Source organism: Stenella coeruleoalba (genome assembly GCF_951394435.1).
Source record: "Stenella coeruleoalba genome assembly, chromosome: 1".
Classification (NCBI taxonomy): Eukaryota; Metazoa; Chordata; class Mammalia; order Artiodactyla; family Delphinidae; genus Stenella; species Stenella coeruleoalba.
Window position 1 is genome coordinate 147,384,234 of NC_137169.1, and position 9,973 is coordinate 147,394,206.

The following is a 9,973-nucleotide window of genomic DNA, read 5'->3' on the forward strand; positions in this document are numbered from 1 at the left end:
ATGTCATTGGTTATTACTTTAAAAAGAATAAATTTTTTAAATTTCTCAGTTTTAATTTCTAATACCGTAAATATTGATAGATATAGTCCACATAAACAAAAGCTTTTTGGAGTCCTCAGTTTTGAGAGCATAAAGGGGTAGCAAAACCAAAAAGTTAGAAAACGTCTAGCTTAACTTACTGAAATGGTAAAAGCAGACATCATAGGAACTCCTTTAAAATAACACAAACATCGGGAATTCCCGGTGGTCCAGTGGTTAGGACTCGGTGCTCTCACTGCCAGGGCCCCAGGTTCAATCCCTGGTTCAGGGAAATAAGACCCTGCAAGCTGCATGGTGCAGCCAAATAATAATAATAATAATAATAATAATAATAATAATAATAATAATAATACAAACATCCTCCGAGGAGAGATGAGCCATCCTAGCTCTCATGCAGAGAAAATGATGTAAATGTGAGTCATTACGTGAATCGACATAATCTTTCAGGCAATTGCTGGCAATTTCTAGACATACTGGCAAGAGCTGTTTCAGGGTGTCCTTCAAGCATCCCTTCTGTCCACAGTGTCACCCATGACTGGCAATACTGCAGATCTGTTGCCAGCAACTGGCCCATGGCTGGGTTTCATAGCTGGCAGACTGGCTCTGTCCTGAAACCCTACAGGTGAGACTATCCAAACACGGTGTATCATGGAAAGTGGCTTTGCATGGCTCAAAGGGGAGGCAAAGAAACTGTTCCAGACTTGAAAACACAACAGTCCAAAACCTATGGGACACAGCAAAAGCAGCCTTGAGACGGAAGTTTATAGCGATACAAGCCTACCTCAGGGAATAAGAAAGATCTCAAATAAACAACCTAAACTTATGGCTGAAAAACTAGAAAAAAGAACACACAAAGCCCAAAGTTAGCAGAAGGAAAGAAATCGTCAAGAGCAGAGCAGAAAGAAATGAAATAGACACTTTAAAAACAAAAGAAAAGGGCTTCCCTGGTGGCATAGTGGTTGAGAGTCCACCTGCCGATGCAGGGGACACAGGTTTGTGCCCCGGTCTGGGAAGATCCCACATGCTGCGGAACGGCTGGGCCCGTGAGCCATGGCCACTGAGCCTGCATGTCTGGAGCCTGTGCTCCGCAACGGGAGAGGCCACAACAGTGAGAGGCCCGCATACCGCAAAAAAAAAAAAGAAAGAAAAAGAAAAAGAAACGATTAATGAAACTAAGAGCTGGTTCTTTGAAAAAAACAAAATTGATAAACCTTTAGCCAGACTCATCAAGAAAAACAGATTGAGGACCCAAATCAATAAAATCAGAAATGAAAGAGGAAAAGTTACAATTGACACCACAGAAATGCAAAAACTCATAAGAGATTACTATGAACAATTATATGCCAATAAAATGGACAACCTAGAAGAAATGCATACATTCCTAGAAACATACAATCTCCCAAGACTGAATCAGAAAGAAATAGAAAATATGAACAGACTAATTACCAGTAATGAAATTGAATCAGTAATTAAAAAAAAAAACCTCCTGACAAACAAAAGTCCAGGACCAGACTGCTTCACAGATGACTTCTACCAAATATTTAAAGAAGAATTAATACCAAACTATTAATGTCAAACTATTCCAAAAAACTGAAGAGGAAAGAATGTTCCCAAACTCATTTTATGAAGCCAGCATTTACCTGAAAGCAGACAAAGACGCCACAAAAAAAGAAAATTACAGGCTAATATCACTGATGAACACAGATGCAAAAGTCCTTAAGGAAATATTAGCAAGCCAAATTCAACAATACATTAAAGGGATCATACATATACCATGATCAAGTGGGATTTATCCCAGGGATGCAAGGATGGTTCATTATCTACAAATCAATCAATGTGATACACCACATTAACAAAATGAAGAACAAAAATCACAGTATCATCTCAATAGATGCAGAAAAAGCTTTTGACAAAATCCAACACCTCTTTATGATAAAAACTCTCAATAAAGCAGTTATAGAGGGAACACACCTCAACATAATAAAGGCTATATATGACAAACTAGCAGTCAACATTATACTCAAGGGTGAAAAACTGAAAATGTTTCTCTAAAATCAGAAACAAGGATGCCCACTCTTACCACTTTTATTCAACATAGTATTGGAAGTCCTAGCCACAGCAATCAGACAAGAAAAAGAAATAAAAGGAATTCAAATTGGAAAGGAAGGAGTAAAACTGTCACTGTTTTCGGATGACGTGATACTATATATAGAAAATCCTAAAAACATCAACCAAAAAACTATTAGAACTAAGAAATAAATTTAGTGAAGTTGCAGGATACACAATTAATATACTGAAAGCTGTTGTATTTCTATACACTAACAATGAACTATCAGAAAATAAAAATAAAATTAACTCATTATTGACTGGGGGATTTTTGCAGAAACTAATGCCTATGGCCGGTGATTTTTATTTTGGCCAGCCAAAAATAATTATGTTATTTCACTAACACTTTGCGGGTTTATTACATTCAACAGTTACACCTGACTCACCTGTAAAGTCTTCTAATTTTCATGAAATGTTGTCTTCAATTCACTCTTCTGTAGAAGCAAAGGAGCATTCTCGAGCACCATGAGTTTCATTTTCACTTTCTGTATCAGAATCAATCACTAAGGTTTTTTGTCTTTTTTTGGCCTAATATTCACATCGTCTGAATCAGAACTATATTCTGAAGAACTATCATCTTCTGAGACACTAGTATATATGTCACTCGGACAATCAGAGAAAGTATCTGCATAAAATTCGCCGAAAAATTCTTCCTCACTCAAAATTCTGTGATGCGTCATTTTAGAAAATTTTACATTTATAATATACACAAGGTTGGAACAAAAACCTAATGGAACAAAATGTGAATGATAACAACAATCATGAGTTCTATAATGAACCCCTGATCAATTTTAAGTTCTAACAACTTTGCATGGTGATGTTAGTTGTATCACTCTCTAAAAACGGATTAATACATCTCTGGTCAATAATGTGTTAAGAAAACAATCCCATCTACAATTGTATCAAAAAGAATACCCAGGAATAAATCTAACCAAGGAGGTAAAAGACCTATACTTGGAAAACTATAAGACACTGATGAAAGAAACTGAAGATGACAAAGACAAATGGAAAGATATAACACGGTCATGGTTTGGAAGAATTAATATTGTTAAAATGCCCATACGCCCCAAGGCAATCTACAGAGTCCATTCAATGCCTATCAAAATATCCATGGTATTTTTCACAGAACTAGAACAAATAATTCTAAAATTTGTATGGAAACACAAAAGATCCTGAATAGCCAAAACAATCTTGAGAAAGAAGAACAAAGCTGGAGGTTACCACAATCCCTGATTTCAAACTATGTTATAAAGCTACAGTCATCAAAACAGTATGATACTGGCACAGACACATAGATCAATGGAACAGAATAGAGAACCCAGAAATAAACCCACCCTTATATGTCAATTTATCTATGACAAAGGAGGCAAGAATAAACAGTGGGGGGAAGACAGCCTTGTCAATAAATGGTGTTGGGAAAACTGGAGAGCCACTTGCAAAAGAATCAAACTGGACCACTTTCTCACACTATACACAAAAATAAACTCAAAATGGATTAAAGTCTTAAATGTAAGACCTAAACCATAGGTTTTATGAAACCATAAAACTCCTAGAAGAAAACATAGGCAGTAGGCTCTTTGACATTGGTCTTAGCATATTTTTTTGGATCTGTCTATTCAGGCAAAGGAAACAAAAGCAAAAATAAACAAATAGCACTACCTCAAACTAAAAAGCTCTTGCATGGCAAAGGAAACCATCAACAAAATGAAAAGGCTGCCTACTGAATGGGAGAAGGTATTTGCAAATAATACATCTGGTAAGGAGTTAATATCCAAAATATACAAATATAATATATCCAAAATATACAACTCAACATCAGAAAAACGAATAACCCAATTTAAAAATGGGCAGAGGAGCTAAATAGACATTTTTCCAAAGAAGATATACAGATGACCAACACACATGAAAAGATGTTCAACATCACTAACCATCAGGAAAATGCAAATCAAAAGCACAATGAGATATCACCTCACACCTGTCAGAATGGCTATTATCAAAAAGAGAAGAAATAACAAGTGTTGGCAAGGATGTGGAGAAAAGGGAACCCTTGTACACTGGTGGTAGCAATGTAAGTTGGTGCAGCCACTATGGAAAACAGTATGGACGTTGTTCAAAAATTTAAAAATTATTTACACTTAGGTTGCTTCCCTATCTTGGCTATTGTAAACAATGCTACAATGAACATAGGGGTGGATATATCTTTTCGGAGTAGCGTTTTCATTTTCTTTGGATAAATACCTAGGAGTGGAATTGCTGGACCATATGGTAGTTCTAGTTTTAATTTTTTGAGGAAACTTAAAATCCCCTGCACACCAAAACCTGAAGCAGAAACCACCCCTTCTGGAACCGAGGTCAGGTTCAGGAAGGTGCTTACTCATCCTTCACAAACCAGCATGTGAAAAGCAGCTGAGAGTGACAATCTCAAAGGAGAACCATGAAGGGAATTAATTCATCAAAGATTACTCAGCCACAGACCAGCTGATGCACTGACATGGAACCTTCTAAGTGGGCTAAAGAGGGCTGCTGCATCAGGTCAGACAGACTCAAGGTCTACACTTAATTCTGCCCCTCGTTATCCATGTATATTTGGGAAACATCTTGGTCTTTGTTGACTTCTATTTCCCCATATATAAAAGAGCAATAATAACGTTCCACCCCTCCAGAGTTGTTCTAATGGTTCAAGTTAAGACAAATAAAATGTAAAGCACATATAAATGGGGTCCAAGAACTGTCCATTCCCTATTCCTCTTTTTCTTGCTTTAAAAAGTTGACATGTCAAGAATCCAAGAAATGTATAGGTCCTGCTCTAGAGATGTTCACAGGAAGTGAGGGAGAAAAGTGACTTGTCTGCAGTAGATGCTGTGCAAAGGAATGCTAGCAGAGAGAGGTGCATGTAGCTTAGTACAGCCAGTGGAACAATGGTGTAAGGGGAATAGGGCTGGAACAGTCTTGTGCATTAAGCAAGCTTTGGCTTAGTTTCATGTGAAGGAGTCAAAAAATAACAATGGCCTGTTGAACAAGATAAAATTGTTTTTCCCTCCCTGAGACACAGTAAGGAGGTAAGCAATTCTAAGCTAGTGGCTCCACAATCATCAAAGACAGAGCTCCCTCCATTTTATTGATTCTCCATCCTCATGGTCGTCACGGTCCCAGATGGCTGCTTGAGCTCTGGTTATCACCTCCACGTTCCAGATAGCAAGAAGAATAAGAGTGAGGATGTACCTCTTCTCCTTCCATCCCATTAGCCAGAACTTACTCACACGGCTTCACCTAGAGTGATCTGTGGGATTTCTGAGTGGAGTGGTCCATGAGTAGTGGTCCACATGTCTGGGGCTCTGGGGAGAGGACTAAGTTGGAGATTCATCAACATAGAGGTGGCAGCTTAGGTCATGGGTGGATTCCCCAAGAAGAGTGCGCACAGTGAGAACAGAACTCCAGTGACGCCTGGAAGCAACAATGGGCAGAGGAGGTGAAATCCACCATGGAGAGAAATAAGGCGAGCACGGCATCAAGGAGAAAATTTTTCAGTCAATAGTGTTCAGTAGTAAAAGTCAGGCTACTTAGGAGTGATGTCATGGAAAATGGCAGACCAGGGGCTCCAAGAATCAGTACCTCCACTTAAGCAACCATTAAGCTGATAAAATCTAACAGAATCAGCTTTTCTGGAACTCTGGAATCTAATAAAAAAAAAAACTTAGAGCAACCAGGGGAGTGACTCATGAAGAAAGAGGCTGCTATTTCAGTAAGAAATTGTTGCAGCATTTTTGCTTACCCACCCACCATCTCCCATTCCCCAGCCCAGCAGCAGCCAGGGGGACAACAGCCTGAATCCCTGCTGTGGTTTGCTGATGCCAAGGTGGGCAATACAGACCTTGTTCTCAAAAATGTGGCTGTACATTTTGGCCCAGCTGGCAGGTCCGTGAGGGTGCGGAGGCTGACATTTGCTTCACCCCCCTCAGACTGGAGCAGCTTCCCAAGTGGCATCTTTTGAAAGGATTTAAAGACATACAGTACCCACAGTTGTCTGGGGCAAGGGGCGGCAGATGGGGTTAAGCAGCAGACAAACCAAAAAGCCTGGAAAGGGGAAGGCTGAGGAGGAAGATTACTGGAAGAACAAGGGCTTTGAAGGGCTACTTCTTATATCAGGAAATCCAGACTACAACACACATGTCCAGGGCCAGACATATGCTCAGAAAAGACCTGAGAGGATCCTAGGCTTGCACTTTTGGCTAATCTTCCATGCAAGCAGGAAACAAAGACTAAGGCAGAGTTGCAGGTGGCCTGGTTAAGTACAGCAGGAGAACCCAGCTCAGGGCCAATCTACAAAGACCAGGAGAGGTTTCTTCTAATTTGGGGTGGGGTGGGGGTGAACTCCAGGTATTTAAGGAAATCTGTGTCAAGTCAGTGGCTGACCAATGAGATAATGGAACAGAGACCTCAGTGACTACACATGATTGGAATACAGTCTGCACGTGGAAGCAACCTAAATGTGCATCGACAGAGGAATGGATAAAGAAGATGTGGTACATATATACAATGGAATATTACTCAGCCATAAAAAAGAATGAAATAATGCCATCTGCAGCAACATGGATGGACCTAGAGATTATCATACTAAGTGAAGTCAGTCAGACAGAAAGACAAATATCATATGATATCACTGATATGTGGAATTTTAAAAGATGATACAAATGAGCTTATTTACAAAACAGAAACAGACTCACAGACTTCGAAAACAAACTTATGGTTACCAAAGGGGAAAGGGGATAAATTAGGAGTTTGAGATGAACAGATACACACTACTATATATAAAATAGATAATCAACAAGGACCTACTGTATAGCACAGGGAACTATACTCAATATTCTTTAATAACCTATATGGGAAAAGAATCTGAAAAAGAGTGGATATATGTATATGTATAACTGAATCACTTTGCTGTACACCTGAAACTAACACAACATTGTAAATCAACTATACCCCAATATAAAATAAAAATTAAATTAAAAAAAGGAATACAGTCTGCAAAAATAGTTTGGAAATGTCACTAAACAAATGCATGATTGTAACCCTTAACAAGCAATAACGGCAAACCTTGCCAAGGGGTACAGAATCTGATTTCCAGAGCTGCCACAATATTCAAATTGTCTAGTTGTCAACAAAAAATTACAAGGCATACAAAGAAAAAGTATGACTCATTCACAGGAAAAAGAATTTGGCAGAAACCATCTCCGAGGAAGCCCAGAAATTGGACTTGCTAAGACAAAGACTTTAGATGAACTGTCTTAAATATGCTCAAATAGCTCAAGGAAACTGTGGACATAGAACTAAAGGAAACCAGAGAACAATCAATGTATAAACGAATAGAAGAGATCAACAAAAAGACAGAAATTATAAAAAGGAACCAAACAGAAGTAATTCTGGAGCTGAAATGTACAATAACTAAAATGAAAAATTTGAAAAGCTCAATAAAATTGACCAACTTTTAGCTAGACTGATAAAAAAGAGAAAAGGTATAATTAAATAATTAAAATCAGAATGACAGTGGGGACATCATTATGACCCTTGAAGAAAAACAAAGAATTATAAGGGCATACTATGAACAATTATACACCAACAAATTAGATAATCTACAGAAAATGGACAAATTCCTAGAAACACACAAATTACCAAAACTGACTCAACAAGAAATAGGAAATCTGAACAAACCTATAAAAAGTAAAGGGATTGAATCAGTAGTAAGAGATCGAATCAGTGATCAAAAATCTCTTCAAAGGCAGGATCAGATGACTTCTCTGGGTGAATTCTACAAAACCTTTAAAGAAGAACTAACACCAATCCTTCTCAAACTCTACCAGAAAATGGAAGAGGGAATACCTCCTAAACTCATTTTACGAGTCTTTATGCTCCACATTAGGGGCTGAAATTCAACCTCTCAATAAAGTACAATACCGCAAGTTCCCAAAACAACGACAAACCTGGCTGGGCAGTCCTTTCTTGGGGATTCTGCAGAGATGACTCATACATCAGTTAGCGTTGAGTTTGTGACCCTGAAGGATCTTTACATTTTAAAGAACCTATTGTTTAATCATTGTTTCTGTTACTTGTAATTCATTTCTCTAATTTATCAAAGGTTATTATTTGGATCATTATTTTGTCTGTCAAAATGCGGACCTGCCCCATTTCCATCTTGGGTTTATTTTCATTTAAAAAGCTCTTTTTAAAATTTGTTTTTTCCCATTTATCTATAGCCCAATGATTTTTGACAAGGGCGGCCAAGACCATTCACAGGGGGAAAGAACAGTCTCTGCAACAAATGGTGCTGGGACAACTGGATAACCACATGCCAAAGAATGAAGCTGGACCCGGACCTCACACCATATACAATAATTAACTCAAAACGTATCAACAATCTAAATGTAAGTGCTAAAACCATAACACTCTTAGAAGAAAACATAGAGGTAAATCTTCATGACTTTGGATTTGACAACAGATTCTTGACTATGACACCAAATGCACAAGCAATAAAAGAAAAAATTGATAAACTGGACTTCATCAAAATTAAAGCCATGTATGCACTAAAGGATATTATCAGAAAGTGAAAAGACAACCTGCAAAATGGGAGAAAATATTTGCAAATCATATATCTGATTGGGTCTGATATCCAGAATATATAAAGAACCACTTACAATAACAAAAAGATAACCCAATTAGAAATGGGCAAAGGACTTGAGTAGACATTTCTCTGAAGATATACAAACGGTCAACAAGCACAGGAAGGACACTCAACATCACTAGTTAACAGGGAGATCCAAACCAAAACCTTCATACCCATTAGGAAGGCAATAAATAATTTTAAATTTTAATGTTAAGTAACAAGTGATGGAGAATGTGGAGAAATTGGAACCCTCTGTTCACTGTTGGTAGGAGTGTAAAATGGTTCAGGCTCGTGAAAAACAGTTTGATTGTTCCTCAAAAAGTTAAAAATAGAATTTCCATATGATCTAGCAATTCAACTCCTAGGTATGTACCCCAAAGAACTGAAAACAGGTATTCAGACAAATATTTGTACACGCATGTCTACAGCAGTGCTACTGACAATAGCCAAAAGGTGGAAACAGCACAAAGGCCCATCAGTGGATGAACAGATAAACAAATTGTGGTTTATACATGCAATGGAATATTATTCAGCCATAAAAAGGAATGAAGTGCTGATACATGCCACAATGTGGATGAACCTTGAAAACATTTATGCTAAGTGAAAGAAGCCAGCTACAAAAGGTCACATATTGTTATAATTCCATTTATATGAAATATCCAAAATAGGTAAATAGGTTGCCAGGGACTGAGGGCAGAAGGAGATGTGAAGAAACGTTTAAATGGGTAGGAGGTTTTGTTTTGGAGTGATGGAAATGTTTCAGAATTAGATAGAGGTGGCTGGGATTGTACCATACCGTGAACGTACTAAAAGCCATTGAATTGCACACTTTAAAATGGTTAATTTTATGTTGTGTGAACTTCACCTTTTTAAAATATGAAGCCACTCAGAAATATCAGATTATTGACAACTCACCCCTTGGACTCCAAATCCTGGAAACAACGTTCCAGGTCAATTCTCAGGTCATGGGTAGCAATTTAATTCCTGTTCAATTTTATCTGGTAGTTTTGAAGCTCTAGAATACAGACCAGGAAAACTCTCAAGATGTTAGCTCACCCCAGGCCACTAGAGCTCCCTTATTGTGAGTAAATACCGGGGGTGGGGTGGGGGGGTTGGAATGCGGGGACCTAAAACTACAAGACAGGAGACTGTCCACGAAGCAAATGCGCT

General features: G+C 38.1%; 1 long non-coding RNA gene across 1 annotated transcript in view; it reads right to left on the reverse strand.

The window, feature by feature from the left end:
• Positions 1–9,973, reverse strand: part of LOC307186654 — a 30,442-nt gene that overhangs the window by 20,249 nt on the left and 220 nt on the right. The gene's annotated exons all lie outside the window — the stretch shown is intronic.